Source organism: Wyeomyia smithii, chromosome 1 (assembly GCF_029784165.1).
Source record: "Wyeomyia smithii strain HCP4-BCI-WySm-NY-G18 chromosome 1, ASM2978416v1, whole genome shotgun sequence".
Classification (NCBI taxonomy): domain Eukaryota; kingdom Metazoa; phylum Arthropoda; class Insecta; order Diptera; family Culicidae; genus Wyeomyia; species Wyeomyia smithii.
The window spans coordinates 50,112,146-50,137,346 of record NC_073694.1 but is presented as its reverse complement, the minus strand read 5'-3'; the positions used below and the strand labels follow the sequence as shown (position 1 = coordinate 50,137,346).

The window sequence follows — 25,201 nt, the reverse complement described above, 5'->3', positions numbered from 1 at the left end:
ATCTTCAATAACTAAAGAAAAATAAGAGATGAAAACAAACTTTCTTCGATGATTTTGTGTGTTATGTTTCAGTAAACAATATTATAGAACATAAAAAAATTATAGAAAATCACTATAAAAAGTTTCTTTCTATAGAAACCACAAAAGTTCATTTAAATAATTGAAAAAAATATTAGAATTAGGAAAATAAAATTCGTTTCTTACTTTTAGGTAGATTACAAAAAAAAATGCGGCTCTGAAGCTCAAACTGGAAAAAATGAATGGTTATAGCTATTCAACCAATCCTGTGAATTTTGGTGCCCATAGCCATTTGAGTTTCGCGACAGAAGCTCCCACCTACTCCAACACAAACGTTAACCGTGCGCCTCCTTTTACTGTTCAAAGGGTGGAGACGCTAAGCTATCTATTCGTCAGTCTTCTAGGAAACGAGCTTTGGGGGAAATTTGGATCAAGAGCTCGATAATAATATTCTAGAGAAGAACTGTCTTCTACAAAGTTTTTACACAAGATGGAGCGCTCATTTTTCCATAATCACAAATTAGGGTGACTCCAATTTTCGATGAAAGAGAAGGCTGAAGAGACGGCCGAATATTCAATGATGATAATGGTAATGATAATGATGATAATAAAAATTAAAAATCAAATTATTCTTGACTTAAAGTGAATCGTCCTTGACAAGCTCAAATTCAAACCATTATTCTGTAAACTGAAAATTCGGTACTTTCCACACAAAAAAAAAAACAACTTTTTCCCAGCCCTATTATTCGGTGCAACACTATTATAAAGTATTTAGTTGACGCGTTTTGGTAATGGCTAGGAGCACCAAAGTTCATAGGAATGGTTGAATAGCTATGATGTTTAATTTTTTTCCGGTTTGAGATTTTGGAATGCACTTCTTTTTCATTTCGTCGACCAGTGTTAATATCAATATTAAAGCGCTCGAAAATCCTATCCATAATTCAAATGTTAATGACAAATTGCTAAGAAAATGTTGTTTGGAAACAAGCGAATAGTGTTGGGAAATGGATCTTTTTTAAAACTTATTAATAATTATGATGTTCATAACGAAACTATTTAAATAATTTCAGAAAAAATATTCAAAGGTACAGGTCAATATTCGAATAAACTTTACTTTAAACAAAGCAGATATCTCGCATGCGAAAAATTGGCCCACTCATGGTGCATCACCCTACACTACAATGATGATGTTGATGAAGATTACAAGAAAACACCTTCATGCGTTTTTTTTTTGTTGCTCTCTTCACACAAAAACAACACACCAGCTGACCACAAGTAGGGAAACTTACAGCTGTAGTTGTGTGTACAACTTTTGTACGAATCAGCGACGATTGATCGACCGACCGGCTGTAGGAAAGCCGTGCCGCAAATTTATGCTGATTCGATTTTCTTTTCTGTTGCTGGCTAATATCGCGGGGTAATCCGCTTCTCACTCACTTGAGCGCTGAATGTTATTTGTTTTTTTTTTGTGCTGCTTTTCTTCCTCTCGCTGGCGTTTGTTTTTTTCCTAAGTAGAGTCACAATTGAATACATTGGCATAACGAAAAAAAAAGCAAAAACAAACGAACAAAAAGTGCAGTGGCCGAACCGAGAGATGTGAGACGACCTCCGCCGAACACCTCTTAATTGGCCAAGATCAACACCACTAGATTGCTTCCTTGTTGGTCCATTCTACGGCACTCACGGCAGGTGAGATGGTCAATACTTCAACTTGAAATCCAAATGGAGATTTTCACTTTTTTCCGCTCTATGCTAAACACGAGCTAGTTAGTCAGTTGCACTAGTTGTGATTGTTTTTTTTTTTTCCTGTTTTGCTTTCTACTATTCGGGCTCCCAATCAAGCTGTAATGATTGAAAATTGGATTAATTAATTGATTGATTGGAAGCGAAGTGAAGTTCACCCGTTCGAAACAGGGAGTGGTCATTTCATTTTAGCAAAGGGGACGACATAGTACCTCTAGCTGATTGATTGAAAATTGAAACTTTTTCGAAACAGTTAAAGTCATGGGGAGGTCTTAAGTTTGGGGACGGGACACGAGGCATATGGACGCTAGGCATATGGATGTTAGGCATAGTATGCTAGGCATACAGACGCGAGGCATAATGGATGCGAGGCATAATGGATACGAGGCATACTGCCAAAAGGCATAACGGACGCGAGGCCGAATGGACGCGAGGCCGAATGCGATGTTGTACGATCGCATGAGATCCAATAATGTAGTTCAGGTGTTATTATATTCCTACAAAGTTTAAGTTGGGTATAATACCTTTCTTGAAATCATGCGGCGAAGACGCATAATCGAGGGCAAGGAAACGAGGCGGCACTAAGCCGCCGTGGTTTCCGCAGTCCGAGCCGGCCGCCGACCCGCCGTCGGAAGCGGCGGCCTCTGGCACCCAAACGACTGATTTACTGGTTTGCTAGGTCTACTCAAACAGAGTTTTCTTCCCTTAGTTAAGTCCGAACGAGCGGTAGCGAGTAAGGACAGCATTCGCTCGAACAGCGAGTCGGCCGAAGGCCGCGAGTGTATTGCTTTCTAAATGACACTTTGAAGCGAAATACATGTTATCGAATGCTGTGTAGATGATGACGATAATAACATATTCCACATCACTTCCCCTTGGCCTTGTGTCCTTTCAGCCTTGTATCCATTCGGCCTCGCGTCCATTCGGCCTCGCGTCCATTCGGCCTCGCATCCATTCGGCCTTGCGTCTATTCGGCCTCGCGTCCATATGCCTCGTGTCCGTATGCCTGCCGTCCATTATGCCTAGCGTACTATGCCTCGCGTCCGTATGCCTCGCGTCTATATGCCTAACGGGGTGTCATCCTTAAATTTATCTAAAATGATAAGAAAAACTTTCAGCCTACGATAACGAACGACTGAATTATTTAGCTAATAAGTATCTATGTTGACTGGGATATGAAACCTCAAACAATTACCACTAACAATGACATCGCATTTCAACAGTAAATATTCCTCAGTCGTTAGTAACCTCCAAAGTCAAGCATAATGAACAGCACCTTTAGAAAGTCAGTAAAAAAGATGAAAAAAATATATAGCGAGCTAGTGATTACCGTTCTGAATTTTTACTGGCGCTGGAAGTTTCGTTAATTAGCGTATTGGTATGAAACCGAGATGGTGCTCGTCACTGGAAATTGATATAAATTGCAAGATAGTAATATATCGAAGGAAGTTATGCCTAGAATGAATTAGGATACATAATTTGAAACTGATGTAATCTAGGGTAAATGAGTTTCAACAGTTAAAATAATTGAAATTTATTGCTTAGTTTTCAGAACGCTGTCTAAATTATCCGACCATTGCAGGTAAAGACAGACAGAAATCAGCGCAATATTAGAAGAAAATTCAAAAATATTTCTATTGATAAAAAGAGGCAGTGCGCAGAATTAAAAAAAAACGTTTGTGGTTTAAAAAGAGCTTAGTTTATCAAGGCGCTAAGTGATCTAAATGATTAACTCAAACCCTCACCCTAACAAATTCATATACTCAAAGCGCTCCGATGATAAAAAACAGCCAAGCATACAAGCAATTCCTGACACTTGTTCCAGCTGCAAAATATTTGTGCCCAATTTCCAGCCAATTATCACTCCGTATCTAATGGTAATATCGCACCCTCAACCCAGGTTTAAAGTGTCAATTAATCAAAATTATTGTGAACATAATGGACTGGCTATCTTAGTTTTTTTCAACGCGAGCACTTTGAAAATTATCGCCTTCTCATACTTCATTTTTTTAGCACCCGTTACATAGATGAATCACAAATAATGTTTAGCGCTCAGCTAATTCGAGTCTTTACTTTTTCTGTTTGTCATCTTCTTTGTGCACGACAGCAATTAAGGTTTGCTGACTATTTTAATATTAAGACTGTATTGTTTTGATTCCTGCCAGCACCCTAGCAAATTAGTTAACATGTGCTCACGAAGAATAGATGACGGTAAATAAATTTATGATTAATTTAATCATCGTTCATTTATTTTGATTATGAAAATTTTTATTTGCAATTTGCAATATGATTTTTTTATTATTACTGAGTACGTTTTGTGCCTTCCTGACAGTACCGCACCACTGGAAGGACATCCCCTATCGTGAACTGACGAAAAAGTCGCGATTGAACCATATGATAATTGTTGGTCAAAAACTCGATCATCATGTGACAAATTTCAGAAACTTATTGCAAAAAATCACATTCTTCAGGATCGGGTAAGTTCATTGCATGCTTTGGTTGGTAAAAATTTTCAAAAATCTATTTTATCATGTGTCCCGTTTTATGAACCCATTTGTCCCGTTTTTATCCCAAGAAAATCCGGCCAGCCTAGGTATAAAGGCATATTTTCGACGCCAATCAGATTATTGGACAGCTGTAAAAATCTAAAGGAAATATTGAATTGTTCACCAATATTGGTATTTCAGATTCTGGGAAGCTTCAGGAGGCTCCAATAATTTTGTGTGAGACTTGTATTCTCGATTGCGATTAATATGTCAGTTCTGTTATTTTAGCTTTTTAGGGTAGAATTACGTCTTACGACCACATTCTGCGATAAGGATGCAAATTGAAACACCAGAAACATCGAGAGCATCACGAACTATAATCTCAATCAGTTTTTCAATCCAAGAAACGCAAAAAAAGATCGGGTTTTCTGTATTCTTGCTGTAATTCATTTGTAAATTAGTGAAGCGTCCACCAAAATACGAAAAATTGTGATTTCATGATTTTATTGTTGTTGAAAAATGTACAGTCTTGCTTTGAACACAGATGTTGACCAATCAGACTGAAAACAAGGTCAATGACCTTCAAATATAAATATTTCCAAAATTCACAAGAATGCCTAGAGTTTAGAGGTTTTCTCTAGACGCCATTTTAAAATTCAAGATGCTGACTGCCGGTTTCGGAAAACAGTATAAAATACCAAATACCATCTAATATGGGTATTTCAGGAGTCAGAATGATGCCCAGAGTCAGAATTCAAAATGATCTTTTGAAATTTAATATAGTAACTTTCGGTTGTAGGAAAACACCCTTAAATGGTCAAATACCACTGAAAATGGGGATTTCCGTAATCGTGATGCTTCTTATTCTTGTTTTCGCTTGAAAACTTGAACTTCTGTTTTCAAATACACAAACTTCGCCGCCAACTGTTGCATGGCTAGCGCTGCGATCCTATTGACACTACCAGTATCTTTCGAACCGGAACTCTAACATACGACGACTGGCTTGTTAAACCACCATCGCATCTCGGGTTTCGTGATTGAAATCGTGAGGATGGACAGAAGCCAAAAATTGACGAAATTAATTATTATTAGTCAGTAACATTGGTCCCATTTTATGTATATTTTCTTCACTTCTTTTTTGCCATTGTTGTTTTTTTTTTTTTGATAGTTTTTATAAAAACGACCAAAATGATTAATTCTATCATATTGCCAGTTCGCTCAATTTTCGCTTTCCCTACTGCACATAATGTCTGCTTAATGAACTTGTGTGTTAACGGGTAAAAGCCTTTGTTAAAAATAGAAATTTAGTTAGGAAAAATGTATTTTTGTCATTCCAGAAAAAATATACAGCGAAAGGAAAAAAATTAAAAACTCCCTTTTTAAAGATCTGATATTTTTTACAAAAATTACACATTGTCAGCTGTTGATGTTCGTTTGAACTTGGAGAAACAAAAACTAAAAATGTTGTAACATCTAAAAAAGGAACAATGGTTTTTTTCCAAATTGTTTTACAGTGTATATATATTTTTTTTTTTTGAAGGACAAGATTAGTATTTATAACGAAGTTAGTAAACCAATAAAACAAACCGTTTTGACACTAGAAATATTTTTTATCATTATTGGTCTTTCGGCGCAACTGATAATCCCGAAACTTGATGTCCCGGGCTTTGTGCTCACGTGAATCAATCTTTGGTATTGCCGCTTGCTCGAGTGTCTATAGATGATAACAAATATTTCGTCAAAACGGTTTCTTTCATTATTTAACCCATCAAAAAATAAAAACGTCCAGAAAAATACCGTGATTATGATTTTTCATATGCGAAGTTTCTTCACTATTTTATAGAAAAATATATCAATTATTCAGCAAAATAGCAAACAAATTCTCCTTATGCTGTTCAGAAAGTATCATTAAGATTGTTTAAGTATTACTGTTAGTGAAAATTTTTGAAAAATGATCCATTTTCGAAAACAATTTGACCTTGCCTTGTTTGTAAGCAGTTGTAGTGGATTCAAATATTCAGAGATTTCAGTATATTTCTCTGTAAAATACTTTTGAAACATTCGAATCCCATGTAGAAACACTTTATGTGCCAAATATTTGCGTTAAAGTTGGAACTATTGTGTTATTCGAAGACCTCTTTCGTGTCATGATCGTAACAGTTCACTTCCAAGACTTCACTGCTTCATTCTGTCTGTGAGCAGTTCCACAAAAAATGTTCCTGTGTTTTTAATTTTAATTTTTGATTTGGCTCAAACTTTTGATAGACGTTTCTATAGGCATAGAAACTTATAGGATGTCATTTTGGGCTATTGATTTAATTTTTTGGAACATAACTCATTTTTGAGAAGCTAATAAAAAATGCTATTTTGGGAAGGTATTGATGATGATGATTAGTGCCAAAATGGTTTGTTTGATCGGTGTGAAGTTTTCGGCAAAGTTATAGATAACAATTTTGTCTTTACGAAAAAATATACACCATAAAAAAAATATTCAATTTTTAAAAAAGAGTTAAAAGAAAAATAAATTATCTAAAAAGCTTATTTTTTTAAAATCTAATTTTTTTATAAAAACTACAGAAGATTACCTAAACAACGCAACCGGTCCAATCATGGAGAAATCAGGAAAAAAAGTTATGAAATTTTGAATTTTTGAAATTTTTTTTCACAGGGTACATTTTTTATGAAAGAACAAAATTATTATCTACAACTTTGCCAAAAAAACAATGCCAGTTAAACAAACCGGACTGTAAGAATATTTTTATTTAGTAAGAATATTTTATTTTATAGAGTACTCTTTTGGAAAATCAAAATATTTCTACAGCCAAAACGGTTCGAATTATTGGCATAGTGTCTTCGTCAAAGTTGTAGATAATAAATTGGTCCTTCCAAAAAATATGTCCCTCGAAAAAAAAATGAATAATTTTTTTTTCAAAAAATCATATTTTTTTTCTTGATTTCTTCATGATCAGACCGATTACATTGTTTAGATAATATTTTGTTAGTTTGAAAAATAATTATATTTTAAAAAAAATGAGCTTTTTTAGATTATTAATTTTAGATTTTTCTTTGAACTTTTGTTTTAATAAATAAATATTTTATTCTTAAAGTATAGATTTTTTTCGGAAAGACAATATTATTGTCTACAACTTTGCCAAAGACGTCACACCGATCAAAAAAACCGTTGTGGCACTGAATATATTTGTAATCATCAATACTTTCCCAGAATAGCATTTTACAATAGCTTCTCAAACATAAGCCGTGTTTCAAAGTTTCAGCCAAATCGAAAATAGTAGATTAAATTGGTTGCCCGTTTTATTTTGGTGGAATTGCTCCTATGCTTGATATAATAATGGATTGCACGTAGGTAAAATTCATGAAAAAAAAATTTGTCAGAAAAAAAATTTCCTTGAGAGTACCCATTTCAGAATGTTAAGATTAGTTTAGACACTCAAATTGTCTACCTCAACCATACTTGAATTATAATGAATTTGAAATAAAATGGATGTTCCGATCATGACACAAATTCTATGATCAGAGAAAACGATTTATTTGAATGAATTCACGTCGGATTAGCTTTAGATTATTGTTTTTGTAATTTTAATGAAGAAAAATTATGTGCCATGAAAATATTTTAAATTGTTTGGATCATGATACGATACCTTACACAATACTACAAACATATAGCCCTAGGGGTTGTATGAAATAGTCACGTAGGAGTAAATATATATATATAATATGCTGCGCTAAACTGTTCATAGGCAACACTACCGTTTATTTTTGATGGTCGTTATTGAAAAACTAACGATGCATGAAAATTTTACACTAGTAGTAGTTGCGAAAATTCTCATAACTTTTATCTTCAAGCATCTATAGTTCTGAAAAGAACCGATTCCATAATCTTCAGTTAGAAATTCGTGCTACAGAACGCTGATAATCGCACCATCGGTAGCATTGGATATTTTGCTTGACCACGCATAATAAAATTTGCTCTCCGCTGTGCCCTCCAATAGCTCTGCCAGCTAATATTCGTTTCTGCAGCGTACGATGGTAACTGTTGCTGCCGTATGCAAAATAAAGGTAACATGTTCCGCAGTGCCTGGAAGTTGACTCGTATGCAGCTCTCGTTTCTCAATGTCGCGTACCTTTAACAGCTGCACTGCACTGGCTATTGTGTAACAAACTAAACTGAAGCTGAATTTTCTATACGCAGTCTTTTGTATCGAGTTCAGAGTAGATTTTCGCCATTGGGGCGTGGCCACGCAGCTTGGAGAAAGACAAACAAACCAAAACACTTTTTTTGAGTCAAAACTTGTAGGCAGTGGAGTTTATTTCGTCCATGTTATTGTTATCTGTGCTCGGGAAGCAAGCCAATAACGAGGGAAATGTATGGGAAAGCTTGACCTTGGAACTTTTCACCTTTTTCGACTATTAAGCAGTAAATCAACAATGTTGAACATTATATCAAACAATTGTTACACATTTTATCTATCCACCGACATATCAATGACTAAGATGCATTAAGTCGTTCGCTTGCTATAATCGTTTGAAATCTGACGCAACATTTGCCAGTTTCATTTTCAATTTCACAAAGTGTTTTCTAGTATAGAAAACAAAGACGTAGTCCTACGTCAAAAAATTGAGGAACTTTTTTTTTAAACCATAGCATATTAATTTTTATTTCTCTAATTTTGAACAAGCATCTGTAAAACACTTTATAACAATTTATGATTATTTTTTCCGAGATTTTTTGTCTCATAGTGCATATGTTTTTCTGGAGCAATAGAATCACTGACTAAAACTTTGCTGAAGGCATCACAATCAAACAATCCATTTCGGCTCAGATTAAAAAAATGTTTTATTTTGAAAATTTTACAACCATCAATGTTTAGCCAACAAACAAACCACCATCAATGTTTAGCCAAACTTCATAAAAAATTAATATTTTGGAAAAAAAATAAACCTTTTTAATAATCTCAAAAAATTTTATTTTTTCTGATTTATTATTTGAATAAAAATGGCGTATATGTCTTCGGAAAGACACAGTTGTTATCTAGAACTTTCCCGAAGACATGACACAGAACAAACAAATCTTTCTGGCTCTAAAATTATTTGTATTTTTTGATACCTTTACCTTTAAAAATGATGAAAAATGCAACATCATTTTTAATTTATGTTTCTATGCAATTTTTGGGAGCTTTTGTTCGATGCAATTTTGCCGTTTTAGTTGTTTTTTGTCATATTCACTATCTTTATTATTTTGTATATTGACGTAGAATTACGTCTTACGGCAACATTCGGGGATAGGTGCAAATTGAAATACTGGGAACATCGAGAGCGTCACAGAATTGTCCAATTCCAAATTCAGTTGAGTCAGTTTTCAACAGATTTTCTTTATTCTTGTAACAATCAATTGCGAAATTGGCCACGCGTCTACCGAACTACGGAAAATTGTGATTTTGTGAAAATAACTATTGTACTATTCAAAAATGTATAACTTTGTTCTGAACGCAGATTTCGATCAGTCAGGGTTGAAAACCAAGGCCGAAAATCGTCCAATATTTTTGAAACCTGGATGATTTCCAGAGGCCGTCGATTTTAAATTCCAAGACATCTGGTTTCTGGAGAACAACCTAAGAAGGTGAAATACTATTCAAAATGAGTACTTCCAGAATTGGGATGATGCCGAGAGACCTGAGATCGACTTCGGACGCAATTATATAATCCATGAGCGCATCTTGCGGTTCCTGGAAAACGGCATAGAATGGCCAGATACCACGTAATGTGGATATTTTCGTGATAAAGATATCCAATGACTTGATATCAACTCCAGACTCCATTTTGAAATTCAAGATGTTGGTGGTCTTTTACACAAAAAAAGGCCGAATATTATCTAATCTAAGTATTTGCGGAACGGATAATATTCAGAGGCCTCAAATCGACCACAAATGTCATTTTGAATCGAATGTATTCCCTAACCAATTTCGAAAAATACATTGACATAAGTCAAGCTGTCGTAATTCTACGTTCACTTTGCGGTCGTGTCTCATATAGAAACTCTTAAATATCTTTTTTTTTGTTTTATCATTTTTGTCAAACTATTATAGTACAATTTAGTTCAAAGAACTAACCGTTTTGGACAAATTATTGCTAGTGCCCAATGCCGCCATTTGGCGGGCTGCAGACGAAGTTCTGAAAATCTTCAATTAATGCTTAAAAAGTGTTTATAATGGTTCATATTGATTTTACCGAAGCCCGTCTAGAAGTTAACTTGGGCACTAGAGGGTTAAATGAAAGAGATACATATTATTAAAATAAGAGATCGGTTAAATGAAAACGATAAGTTTAGAATTTAATTTTCAAATTAATGATGATTTTTTCTAAACAAATAAAATCGAATGTTCATCTCCTGTACTATTTTTTTCTTTTATGTATTTTTGGCCATTTCTGTTCTTGTTTTTTTTTTTCATTCAATTACCATATAATTCAACTATTATCGATTTGGAACAGAAAACCCAGAGATTAACAATGGCTTTCGAGACGATTTAGGCTCGTTAACAGGGCTCCATGTTAACGAGCCTAAATTAATATTAAATCTCGGAGTTAGGCTATTTTATTACTCATAAACTGTACATCGCGAAATCAAAGGTAATATATAAATCCGAGGATAAATATTCTCAGCAATTCGAAAAAAACTAAAACGATTACATAGAGAACAAAAAACTATCGTGAAACTAAATTGTTAATTGCCATCATTTAAAGAGAAATATCAAAATCTTTGAATAATAGTACTGTATAAATTCCAGCAAAAAAGTCTAAACAATTTGAAAAAAAAAATGCCATTAGAATATCACGTTAGAGAAACATTGAAAAGAGAAAGAGTTTTTTTCCAAATTGCGAATCCGAAGAGCTAATGCAAACAACATTTTTTGTCGATTTTTCGCAAAGTTGCAAGGATGTGCGATCTATGGTTTATTTCCCCGGACGTTACTCAATCAACAACAAAAAAGAGACCAACCTAAAAATGATTATTCAAGTATGTATGAAAGAAAAAAATCAAATAAGTTTTTAAAAAAAATTTCATCACCCTAGGGACAGTTTTCATGGTTTCGCTATCTTTTGGTTTTGCACTCTGATCAGTTTTATAATTTTTTTCCCAGACTATTTTGTTTTCAAGTTGCGAAAGCTATTTTTGTTCTGTTTGATGAATTTTCAGATTTATGCTCTGTTGGTAAAGCTTCGATATTTGGTTCTCAGTTTCTAACTCAACTGTAGAAAAGTTAAAAAAACGCTTGTTTACGTTTATTCTATACCTCTTTTGTTACCTTCTTTTGGAGCATAACATTATGTTTAGTGAGTAATTTTATTCACACTTCTGACTAAAAGCTCTCGCTTATAGAATTCTACAATGCTCGCACTTCATGACCTGGCACATTGCCATATATTTTGATTAGATCTATTTATAGTTAAAGTTTTACCACAAATTTTCAACTACTTAACAATTTCTAACTCTCCGCTCAAAAGCAATTTTTCTTTTTATGCCTATCACGATGCTATGAGGCAAGCAAAGGTAATTCCAGAACCACAATGAAGAGTATCACATTTTCACACAGAGTTCGCTGCTAACTCCACTCAGAAAATTCTTTGCGAATACACTAATTTTTTTTCTCATTCTAATGAATCTTCTTTCCCAACGTGAGAACTAAAATTGTGGCGTTCTGTTATGTTCTCTTCAGCACAAACTGTTTACAAACAATTGCCCATTGCATAATCACTAGCACTGAACCATTCTGTGGCAAATCGCACAAGATCTTCAATATACTGTTAAAGGCACTCCGAGCACTGTTATTAATTGTTGTACTCTCCCACATCCAACCTGATTGATCGAAACCACTCGTTTTTTGTACGACGATTGGAATGGCTAATGTACCCTTCAATTGTCGAGTATTAACAGCGACTCTGAAGTTCAAGTGGGCTTGCACTCCCTAACTGCCAAGTGGTCAGTCAGTCAGTCAGTCAGTCATTCAATCCGTTGGAGTCCTTGATCTTTCGCCCCAAGTGTCTCACGTTCGATTCCACGCATTCCACAACCGAAACTAGCCCACTAATAGCACTGCCTCTGCTGCTGCCGTTGCTGCTGCTGACGGTACCTCTCCCTCTCCCTCTCCCACTCACACTCTTTTTGTTGCTGTGTTGCGCAATCTAACCCATTCAACTTTCCGCCAACAAGACACGCTCGCACGTACCAAACAGCTTGTCCAAATTCCTCAGCACTTTTTCGTTTTATCAACACGCGAAATGTCGTTACGATACGATATCGACCGAGCACTTCACTTCACTAGCTGACCTTCATCCGACTGCGACTCGTGCCACGATTTTCTGGCGAGAAACCGTTCCGAGCACCTCGATAACCAAGAAACGAAAAAAAACCCAAATTTTTTCCCCCAAAATTAATTGACTCTTTCGAATCGTTACGAGTTTCACATTCGCCCGCTATCTGCGTCCACCTTTTCGGCTCGCTGGTCAGTAGCTGTAGATAATCACAAGGAAAGACTTTCTTCAACACACCCGATATCACTCGTATAGTTTCACCTCATCTCACTGCTTCCGACAACTGACCGAAATTTTGCACTACCCACGGCCAAAGCCACTCAACAGTATCAAGGGACCCCCCTTTCCATTGATTTGGTTCTTCATTAAAGCGAAAACCCATACAAGCAGAACGTGTTCTGTTTTCGGCAACCAGCAATAACAGCAGCAGCAACACTAGGTAATTAATCTTCTTGTTCCTCTTTTTTCCAGACTGACCATCAATCTTCTTCACCGTAACATGTCCCCGATAAAGAACGGAGCGATAATAAATAAAACACGCAGCAGCTCCAAGGGCGTTTCACCGGTTCCGTCCGATGATAGGTGTAAGTAAACTTTATCTTCCGAGCGAAATTAGTTTAGCTATAAAACATACAAACCAACCTAGCAGTAAGCACTTGACAATCGCGAACGCGAACGGGATCGAACATCAAAACCGGAATGTCGACAACCTGCGGCTTCACCTCCCTGAGCGCGACGTTTGATGCACCTGCACCCGGTGTAGTGTGTGTCTACCTGCGAGCGAGCGAGCGCGCGTGATTACGGCAACGGACACGAATGCGACTGCGGTCAAGTGACCGGGCGTCAGGTTCCGCGAGCACCACCGTCACCGAGGCACTCATGCTGCCGAGAAGAAGGGGTGGATGCTCTGGTGGCAGCATCAGCTGCCTGCGCTGCAGGCTCGAAGCCGTCTTGTGGAGAATGAGTTCCCAGCGCGATATCGGTGCGAGCCAATTCGCACTTGATGGATGGCACGTGTACAGGCTTCAATGTGCCACCAACTTACGGTAGCGTATGTGTGTGTGTGCGCGGATTTTGGTGGAGTGAAGTTTCTCTTGGACCACGGAACACTCACCGCGGCGCCGCCAACAGTAGAAGTGGCCTACGCGGAACCTTGCTGTGTACCACTGCGCGATTGGGGTGCCACTTTGCATACCACTTAGGCCACCACGCGACGGTACGGTGCTGTGGACGTCGCTCGTGGGTGGAGAAAAGTAATTGTTCATTCAATGACTTTCTAAATGTTTTAAAATTGATGGTTTCCATTCTTTGTGTAAATATTCCTAAAAGGTTTCGAACTTTAATTGCAACGCAAAAACGTAGTTTCTTATACGGGTATTTCCAGTCCACGCTGAAAAAATGCATAAATTTTGTATCGGGAATTTTAAACGAAAAGACCTTTTACTGATATGTTGGATATAACATGCAGTTTCATTTTTCATCTAAAAATATTGTGAGATTTTCAAAAAGTTTTAGAAAGAAGATTGTTAAATTTTAACTTGAGTGTTCTTAAAATCTTATACGGTATCGAACGTCTTCGTCAGTGGCTTTCTTCGGCCCTCTTTTGCATAAAATTGCTCCAGAAAAACTGCCGAAGAAAACCACTGACGAAGACGTTCGATACCCTAGAAAAGTTTTCTATTTTTTCTTTGTAGAAAATCCCTGAAACTGCAGACTTCCAACATTTTTTGCGTTTAGCATTTTTAAATGAAGCTATTGTATGTGTATGCATGATTGTAAAAGCAAAGCAAAGCAAAGCCTTGGTGCTACATTCCGATTCGGAACTTGACCTTCTGTTTACTATACACAGACTTCGTAGCCAACCGTTAAGTGTACATGACAATTGCGGGGCTAGCGCTACGATCCTATTGACACTAACTGTGTCTCCCGAGTCAAGACTCGAACCTACGACGACTGGCTTGTTGGGTCAGCATCGTACCTCGAGACCAGCTGGGGAGGCTGATTGTATGCATCATTTGCATGAATGTATGCATCATTTAATACAAGCTTTGTATTGAACAAAAAATTTAAAACTAAAAAAATTATGCGTTGAAATTGGTGTCGTTCACCAAACAATGAACGGACAATTTAGCTTTTAGCTTAGCTTCACTGATTGCGCATTTCAATAGTTGCTACTCCATGATTGATTCGAATCAGTGTAATTGCACAGTAAATCAAACTAAATGGGGCAGGGAATGACCGACCATTCTCATTGCATGCTAACTTTAGTAACACAATACTTTTTTTTTAATTATCAGTAACGGCACCGGCCACGTCCTTGCAATTAGGTGATAAGTGTAAAGGGATAGAGTGACATTTGCTATTTGGAGACCTTGTAAACTACTATCCACAGAGATTGCAGAAAGGAGGTTTTTTGACGTAGAACTACGAAATGTTTAAAACTCAGCCAGTTTTCAACGGATTTCCTGCATTCTTGCAGCAATAGCTTAGAAAATTAGATGTGCGTCCTTCAAAATAGGGAAATTTTAATATTTTGTGATACTATTGTATAACTATTGTACCATTGGAAAATGTAGAGCCTTGTTGAACACATATTCTCACTAATCAGAACTGAAAGTAGGGCCAAATTCAGGCGAATGTCTGATTCAGGCTTAGTCTAAATCAAACATAATAACCAACCACTGCTTTTTTCTCAACACAACTGACAGTGACGTAAACAAACGATTTGGCAATTTGTTAACGATTGCTGCACGACATGTATTTTCTATGTCTTTTCCTACCCTACGAGGCTCCTCTTATACTGAGAGTTTTCCTCAAAAGCCTGGTATAAAAGGTATCAGACAGAACTTTCACCTTCATTTCCATTCTTAGACGATACCATACGTAGGTAAAATCTAATCACGACAAAAAGGCAAAATAAAGATCAAAATAAAGGCAAAATAAGATCGTAGCACAGATAACAGACGTTCATCCTATTTTCAATGGATGTGAAAAACTTGCAACCGTCATTCAACAGTAAGTGGTAATGCTCCCGCTACGTGGCGCTCGCGTCACAAGAAAACCAAGCACTGATATCGATAAAATATCGATATGACAATATTTAACATATGCAGTGCAACTGGGACATCACAAGCCAGATGTCGTTAGTGTATTAACGTATTTTGATTCAAATTATCACACACGATTTTCAAATTTGTTTATATGCCCATGAATGTATGTTCTTTGTGGTTGTAGTGAGTGAGAACAAGTGCGGACAATGGTTGTCTGTGATCAAGGATCATAATATGTTTGTGGTTTGCCATTACACTGAGCCAGCCGCCAACACGAATTATTCTATCTATAAAACGTGGGCGCAAGGAACGAATTTTCGATGAATTACGAACTTCTCCAATCCTCGAAAGATCCAGAAATTCTTGACGTATAATTTTTTTTTAAGATGGCGGGGAAATCTGCGAACAGAAACCTGAGAAGAGAACTCTGGGTGTGGGGGTGAGAGATGCTGGCGTAGTTACACTCCCCCAGACACCTACTGATCTACTGATCCCTTTTCCGACCCACTAAAACCCCTCCAGTCTCCAGCCCTGGTCTTCCCGGAACGACGGTTAAGTATTACGTCGGGGAGTGGCTTTTGTGCGTGATGCACCCTCTTTGCTCTTATAACCTCCTAGCTAACTACCTGGAAACTGGTAGTGAGCTAACACTGACGTGTTTGTTTGCACCCGCCACACACGTTGCAGCTCCAGGACAATCTAGGAGGCGGTCGCACATCCTCCGGACTAGATTATCCGGAGTAGTGCCAGGCCCACTCACCGCCATCATGTCGCTCCTCGCTCTTACAAAACGGGGGCATACGAAGAAGACATGCTCAGCAGTCTCCTCCGCCTCCACGCACTCGGGACACATGGGGGACCCCGCGTGTCCGAACCTGTGCAGATATTGCCTGAAGCAACCATGGTTCAGTTCACCATGTCGCCTCCCGACCCAGCCGGATATCTCCGGTATAAGTCAGTGCGTCCATCTGCCCTTTGTGGAGTTAGACCATTCCCGCTGCCAGCGGAGCATCAAGAATAAACTTCTGGTACCTCGTATGTCCCTTGTGTCACGTTGGTCGAAACACTCTCTGTCCTCCTTGATGGCGATGCTGATACGCACTCGCAACTCTCAGGCACATGAGCCTGTAGATTCTTTCCAGTTTACCGCGGTAACTGTTAGTACCAAGCGCTCTGGACCACACTGGCCAACCATACCTAAGTATGGACGAAACCACGCTGGCAAGAAGTCTTCGCTTGCTGCCATAAACCGCTGAGATATTGGACATCATACGAGATAGTGCTGCAATAGCCGATGAGGCCCTCTTACAGGCATAGTCGGCGTGACTTCCGAACGTGAGCTTGTCGTCCACCATAACCCCCAAGAGCTTCAGAGATCACTTTGAGGTGATGGTGCAGTCTCCGACTCTGATCACCGCCTGTTGCTCCGATTTCCGGTTGTTCACAACCGGGACCTCCGTCTTATTAGTTTTCTGGAGCGCATCAAGTCCTCGACCTTGCGTATACAATGCGCGGCCGTCAACTCGACCTCCTCGATCGACTCGCCGTAAACCTCCAGCGTTATGTCGTCTGCTAAGCCGACAATCACAACCCCTACAGGGCACTTGAGTTTCAACACTCCGTCATACATGACATTCCATAACACCGCACCCAGGATAGAACCTTGCGGAACTCCTGTGGTAATTGGGACGCACTTCTGACCCTCCTCCGTGTTGTAAACAAGTACTCGGTTCTGGAATAATTTTCTAGAACCTTGTACAGGAACACCGGTACATGGATGCTCCTGAGCGCGAGCGCTATGGAGTCCCAACTGGCGATATTGAACGCATTCTTCACGTCGAGCGTGACGAACGATTGCGCAATAGCGAATTCCCCTTCTTTTGCGCTGGAGCGCTACCTCCGCCGTCGCCGTCGTCGTGAAAACGATGTTTAAGAGCAACCAATCGAACGAGTTTTGGAGTCCTTCTCGAACATACGATTGAGCACGAGTGCTGATAATAATTCGAGGCGAGGAATCGATTGTTTCCGTATCTTCTTTTTCGGGTTATCTATCGGAGCGATCGTAACGTAATCGAATCACCAGAAAATGGGCAGTTTTGATTTCAGAGTCCCGAAGAAGAAACAGTCGGTACATGGTTCCCAAACGAGCCCTAATATATTGAGCTAGGTGCACTAAGGCTATTCTCGAAGGCGATCAGGTTGGTTATCTTCGCATTCTAAAGGAGTTTAAACTCACACGCTTAGTCACCGTCAAGTATGGTGAATGTCTCTACACGGGAGTTATTACCGGACACTGTCCTGCTCTTTACCACCTGAAGAACATCGGTATTGTGTCATACGATAACTGCCGCTTCTGCAACCTTGCAGTTGAAACGTCAGCTTACCTGCTTTATCAGTATGAAGCCCTTGCGTTTGTTAGGTATTACTTCTTTGGACGTTACCTTCAAACTTCATATCAGGTATGGAATTGTAACCCTAGAAAGGTCGTTTGTCTCTTTGACTATTGGAATGGGACACAGCATTACTACCAACCAGGGCTTCATCAATGAGTACGGGTACCTCGTAATCTGTGTACAGCAATCGGGGCCAGCCACAGAAGATAATAATCAACAAGACGGTCACGGTGGCTCTCTCAGTCCCAATGCCCTTCGGGCATAATAAAAAAGACTTAAATTTGTTTTGACAGACAATCTAGTTGCCAAAAACTTCCCGAAGTAAGTTTCCCGAAAAAACCTTTTTCATAGATTGCACGTGAAATCCATCATTATATTAGGCACAGGCAAAGTGAAGCGGTGAAGCCTCAGTCTGATTTACTTACTGAAAAATTTCACTGAAAAATGTACTGCAATCTTTGAATGTTCGATTCCATTATCGCTGCTTTGAATCATTTTCTGAATCTTACAATCGATTGTTTTAGTTTAGAATTTCAAATTAAAATTTGTCAATATTTCTTAATGAAACGCCAAACCTTTTCAAAAATGACGAGATGGCGCGAAATCTTTCCAATGCTAAGTGAAACTCTTTAAAATGTATGACCCTTACATCAAACCCGGGGATGCAAATTTTGTCGTGTGCAATTTGTCGATCGTTATCGAGAAAATAGTATAAATTTACATTTCCCCAAACAATTATCGTACGAGCGGCGAGTTCCAGTCGTGAGTTCTCTCTCTTTGTTGCATTGGGCAGCAACAATAGCGGCACCCATCACATATCAAAATCTCACCAGCCGCTTGTTTTATTATTTTTTTTTTCTTTCGCTTTCGTAAATCCACATCCACATGGTGAAGAACTTGAGTTGTGAGATAATTGTATTTGTGCTTTTTCTACTGTATCCACATTGGGAAAGACGCCACTCAGTAAACCTCCGCCAAACTCGCCTTCAAGCGATCGTTCCAACTGCCCTCCCCAACATTCCACTTTGTTTGTTGCTTCAACAAAAACTTTCCCTCGCACGAGCTCCATTGTGTCTTCGGCTCCGGCGATCTTGGATTCCCCCAGATTAAACACCTTATTTAACTCTTCCGCTCCGACTGATTCACCCTTAGCGGGGGTTCCTGCATAGCGTATAGTGTTTATTGAATGACTGATTTGTCGAGACCGCTTCGACCTTGTGCCCGGGATCAGACAACCTTTCGAGTAGGAACAATATTTAAATTCGGCGATGAAGTCATCAGAAGGATTGAAGCATTTCTCCTGTCAATGGAATTTCCTACCGAGAGAAGGGGTTCGTTACTTGCGCAGATGATTGAAATCACCGCTTTAGATACGACGACAAAAATTTTATCGATTACACAACATAATTTCGCTGCTCAGTTTCGTTGTCATTGGTTGACGCAAACAGCGAAATAATAAATTCAGAAAAAAATGTACCAAAGCCGTCTCTCACAAGCAAGTGTGTTACGTGATATCATTCACCGTATGTTTTATCTCTTCGATGATCGCAAGTGACAGCAAAAACAAAAAAATCGGTGCTTTACTTCACCCAAAAAACAACCGAAGAAGCCGCACCGAATGTCCCATAAGAGACCCTCGCGCGATCATAAGTACAGACACACTTGCCAGGCTGGCTGTTTTTTTTTTAAGCTCACTTGAATCGTGTGAATTGGTATGCGGATTTTGTTGACGAGTATGCGGAATTCATTATAAGCCCCGCTGCTGGACTGACACCAAATAGTGTGGAAACCCGATGTCCGTTTCGAGCATCCCAAATGCAGCACACGGGCCACAGGATCCGGAATGCGAGAGGCATCTTCAATATTCAATAGGTTTCACTTTTATTTTCGTCGCCGGGATGGGTTTTAGAGTGCGTTAGTGTTCGAACCTGCACCTGCAAAGTTCATTGGCGTGGCTTACTTAAGTACCGTGTTGATCGTTTCTTCTTTCGTCGGATTTGGTTGGATTTTGGTAAAGGTGAGCTGAACTGAAGGTTGAGAGAAATCGGTACTTTACCTTCAGTTAACATTAACATTAACAACATCGTTTTCCATCGAAAATGGGTAACATTAAACATGGGTAACCATTAAGGGTCACACTTTAGATCGTTCTGCAAATTTCTTTAAAATCGGCGAAATCAATCTGTAACTTAAAACATCTTTACGGAAATAAATTATGAAGACCTTGCAAAATCAAAATAATTATTTTCTATATTTGATACGCATTAATATAGAATAAGAAAACAGAGAAACTCAGGAAGTATACAAACCCAGCATTACTAACAAATTGAAAAAAAAAGTACTTGGACTGCCGGGACTACTCGTTCGCATATATCAGTTAATCAGTGTGGTTGTATGCCGGGTCGTTCTGTGTCGACCAACTTGACCGAATTCACAAATACCTGTATCTCACAGATGGAAGCTGGATCGCAAATTGATGCAGTGCATTAAAGCCGCGCTTTTCACACAATATGTCTGAGAAACTGACTTCTAGGCTGAGCTCGTATCTTTTAGTCCGCACTTTGCGTATTGGGTTGGGTACCACAGTTCAACGGACCTTTAGCAACACTTCCGGGATCCCTCAAGGTAGTAATCTGGGTTCACTGCTGTTTGTTTTATACTTCAGCAGCATTGCCATTCAGCTAGGTGCCGGGTGCGCATTGGTATATGCCGAAGATCTACCATGTTGTAAATTCTTTTCCGGACTGCCACCGCCTGCAAGCACTGTTGGACACGTTTACTGACTGGTATAACAGAAACAAGCTCACAATAAGGATGGTCATAGTTCCACCGTTTTTATGTGCCCATTTCATTTAGTTACAAGATATCGTCATTTCTCGTGTCCTCGAACGCGTAGATCAAATCAACGATTTTGGAGTTACGTTTGATCACAAGCTCACTTTTAACCAACATTGTACTTTTGTCATATCCAAGGCTCCGAAACAACTTGGTTTAATAACCAAAATTGCTCGAGACTTTAAGGATTTACACTGCTTGAAAGCATTATATTATGCTTCAGTTCAACGAATCCTTGAAAATGTCTACATCATACGAAATCCTTATAACCTGTGCTGGATAATCAGAATAGAACGTGTTCAACGAAGATTTGTTCGTATTGCTCTGAGTCATTTACTTTGGAGTACACCTAATAATCTTCCCTGCTATAAAAGTCGTTATAAGCTGTTGGATTTGTATACTTTAGAGAGACGTTGGAAGATTCAACAAGCAATCTTCGTAGCCAAGCTGCTCAACAATCAACTTTATGTCACCTTGATTTTCGAGCACCAGGTAGACTGCTTCGTTTGTCAAATTTACTGACAACTACACTTAGGTATCATCGGACCTTGTACGGCTTTTATAAACCACTGACGTCCACGCTGGTCGAAGATTTAATTAATTTCGGAAATGTTTCTTCACGTGCTTTTGGTAATAAAATTTCAAGGTCTGAGATATTCTAATAGTTTTAGATTTTGGTTGTTCCTTCATGCAGATAATATTAAAATTGTCAGATGAATCGATTTTACAAATACAAATCATATAAAAATCCAAATTTCAAACAAAAAAACAGAAATAAGCAGAAAAACTTACAAACTAGAATATAGAGAACAAGGGAATGGAAACAGAGTAATGTACAAACGTTATAACCAATAAAATCAGACCTGAAATAAGAAAATTTAAAACATTAAAATCGAAAAAAGGGGTAACCAAAACATTAGAAAACTCTAGAAATACGAAAGGAAAGCATTCCAAACAGTTACAAACTGCAAAAATAAACAAATTAAAAAAAACTATGAATTGGAACAAAATAAATGTGAAAAAAGATAAACAAGCAGAAGAAAAAATCACAAATAACAAAAACACTGGTTCGAAGTTCAGCCAGGGAACCTAATGAATATAAAACATGATGAACAGAGAAACATAAAACCCGAAAAAATACAGAAAATCCATTAAATAGAACAAAAAAAAGGTTGCTTACAGAGTGGAGCACAGAGAGAGCAAAAATTACACAAAAAAAGCATAAACTACAAACAGAGATACAGAAAGTTCAGCGAGCAAATAAACCGTACAATAACAAAAAATAAGAAAAACAAATATAGTTCACCATTTAGAGATAAAAACAAAATCATAGCTTTGTTCAGAAAGTAGAAAAACTATTGCACAGAAAACCAGGAATACAGAGGAACAAGAAGATAAAGGAACAGAAAAACAAAAAAAAAACGAAATAAACCACCAAATAGCATAAAAAAGCAAAATAACTTACAAGCGTCCAAACAAAAAATTTAACAAACAAAATAAAATAGTGAAATCCAACACAGACGAATACAAAAATAAAAACAAATGCAAATAAACAAAAAAAAACTGAAAAATAGATAATAATATAGGATTACAAAAATAGAAGAGAAAAATAACCGAAAACATGAAAAAAGAACTATATAAAAACAATAAACCCGAATAACAGATAGAAAAATGTTTTATCGAAAAAGCAAGAATATGTATTAACATAATTAAGAACAAACGAAACATACAAGCAAATAAAGAGGGAAACAGCAAAATACAAATAATAACAACAGGAATGCACTGCGACCAGAATGATTCAAAAATAAAAAAAAAATAAAAAAAAATATAAGCAAGAAGAACAGCGAAATAAAAAAGCAGAAAACAGTTAAGTAGAGAAAAAGCAGATTGCAAAAAAAAACTTAGAAAAACGAAAAATAGGATTCAATTAGAAAAACACTACAGAAAACAGTGAAATGTAAGAACTGAAAAAAACCCGAACAAAGAGCTGCAATTAGAAGACGAAAAAAAGCAAATTAAGTAACTAACAGGAAAACTAAGATGCAGAAATAAACAGATTAACCTCCAAATTTTCAAAAAATATAAAGCTAGAAAATAGAGGGACAAAAAAACGAAACACAGAATATAAACTGAGGAACGAAGTAAAACTACAAAATCGAAAAAGGAACGAAGACAGAATAAAAAAAAACCAAAACAATCAAACGTATAATAATCTGTAAATAGAAAATAATTCGGAATGGCGAAACATAAAATACGACAAATAGAATGACAGAAAAAGGAATCAGTAAATCGTAAGCTTAAACATAGCAGCATTAAAACAAAATCTAACAGTTAACTGAAAAAAAAAAAATAAACAAAAAAAAACCGAAAATCAACCAAACAATAAAAATTAAAAAAATAATAAAAAACTGAGCAAAAATAGAATGAAGAAAATATACAAAATCAAAATATCATATGAAAAAAAGAACAAAAGAAACAAACAGACAACAAAACAATCCTACAGAAAAAAAAAACATTTTTTTAAATATACGAACTGAAAAATCAAGATATAGGAAAACAAACAGAGAACATTTCAAACTGTAAGAAAGAAACACAGAAGTGTCAAAACATATGGCGAACAAAAAATAAAGTACTGAGTGAATAGAAAAGTTATGAACATTTCAAAAAAAAAAAATTAACTAAAGAACAACAAAAGAACAACAAAAGAACAAAAAACAATAAAAATATAGAAACAACATAAAAAATAAATCTTCAACATATAAAAGAAACAATAATACAAAAACAGCAAGAAAGCAAGAAAAACAGCTGAACAAGAAAACATGACAGTAGAAATCCAGTGAAATATTATCATTAATATTGATTCACATTCATCGGACATCGGACGAAAAAACAGAGGAGCTAGAAAAGAAAATAAGGCAAAAAGAAAAGCCAACCACGGAAATAAAATAGCAAAGACTACCGAATAAAAGCATATTGAAAGATTACAAAGAAAAACCCTCGCGAAAACAAAAAACAACAGAAAATCAATCAACTAACATATTTGAAAAGAATAAATAGAAAAACAGAAGAACGGAGAAAGTAAAAGGAAAGACACAAAAACCAACAAATCACAAAAAAAAAATCAGAAAAATGAACAGCAACAGCAAATATTTTTAATTTGATTCTGTAAATAAATTTTTCTGCTTATATTATGCATATGGTATTTTCTGGTTTTTCTGTTTTTATTTTATTAAATTATTAGACTTTTAATTCTACCCTTTTCATGCTTTACAGTTGTTCTGTGTTCTTTTTATATATTTTCAATATTGTTTTTCTACGCTTTCGTTTTTATCTGTTTATTTCTTGAATTTTTTCTGTGTTCTAGATTTCATTTTATTATATTTTGTTTGCTGAATTTTCTGTTTGTGAGTTATTCTGTTTTCACCAACAAAACAATAAATTACAAGAAAAACAAAAATAATTTAGAGAAGTAAACAACAGGTTACTGTTTGACTATTTTTACTCTAATTCAGAAAACATTCAAATCAAATGAAGCAGACACAACGAAATAATCAATATAGATTGACAGATATACAATTTTTTAAGTAGAAAAATAGAAACACAAAAAAAAAACAGAATAACAAAGGAACAAAAACCTGGAAAATTTATGATGTAACCAGAACACAGAAATGCAGAGCAAAGTTACAGCAGAAAAAGCGGAAGACGAAAAATAGAAGAACAAAAAAGTGAATAGAAAATCGAAAAGCTTAAAAATCAGCAAAAATCTAATAATCGAAAATGGAAAACAAAGAAACAACGAACCAGAAAAACAGATAAACAAAACAAAATTACAGAAAAAAATAACAGACAAATCTTCTAACTCTTGTCAAATAAGCGAAGACACAAAAGTATTAAGTAAATAAAAAATTGATAAAGTTGTGAAAGTAAACCAAACTGTTTGAAAAAAATTTCATAAAAACATTGAAATAACAAAAAATAGAAGCAAAAAAAAACTATAAACTTAAAAAGATAAAAAATATACAAACTAAACATAGCAAAATCGAGAAACCATATGACAGACAAATAGATAAACAGCTGAACTGGTAAACATAATAGCGGACATTCAGCACAATATAAAAGAAGAGGTAAACAGAGAAACTGAAAAGAAATTAAGACAAGCAACAAGCCAATCACGGAAAAACATTAGGAAAGAAAACCAAATTAAAGCAAATGCAGATTAACAAGAAAAAATGAACACAATAAAAGAGCAGAAGAAAAAAACAGAAAATCAAAGAAACTACCGAAAAAGAAGTAAAAGGTAAAAGAGCAAAACCACCAGGATAAAAAAAAACAAAAAGAAGAAGAAAAA

The 25,201-nt window shown here is 36.7% G+C and overlaps 1 protein-coding gene across 5 annotated transcripts in view; it reads right to left on the bottom strand.

The window, feature by feature from the left end:
• Positions 1 to 13,390, bottom strand: part of LOC129717863 (uncharacterized) — a 123,257-nt gene extending 109,867 nt beyond the window's left edge. The window contains exon 1 of one of the 5 annotated variants that reach the window (XR_008726766.1): positions 13,218 to 13,390. The gene's annotated coding sequence lies outside the window, so the exon portion shown is untranslated. The other 4 variants (XR_008726767.1, XR_008726765.1, XR_008726768.1 and 1 more) reach the window with 4 other exon arrangements.
• Between the last annotated feature and the right edge of the window lie 11,811 nt (positions 13,391 to 25,201).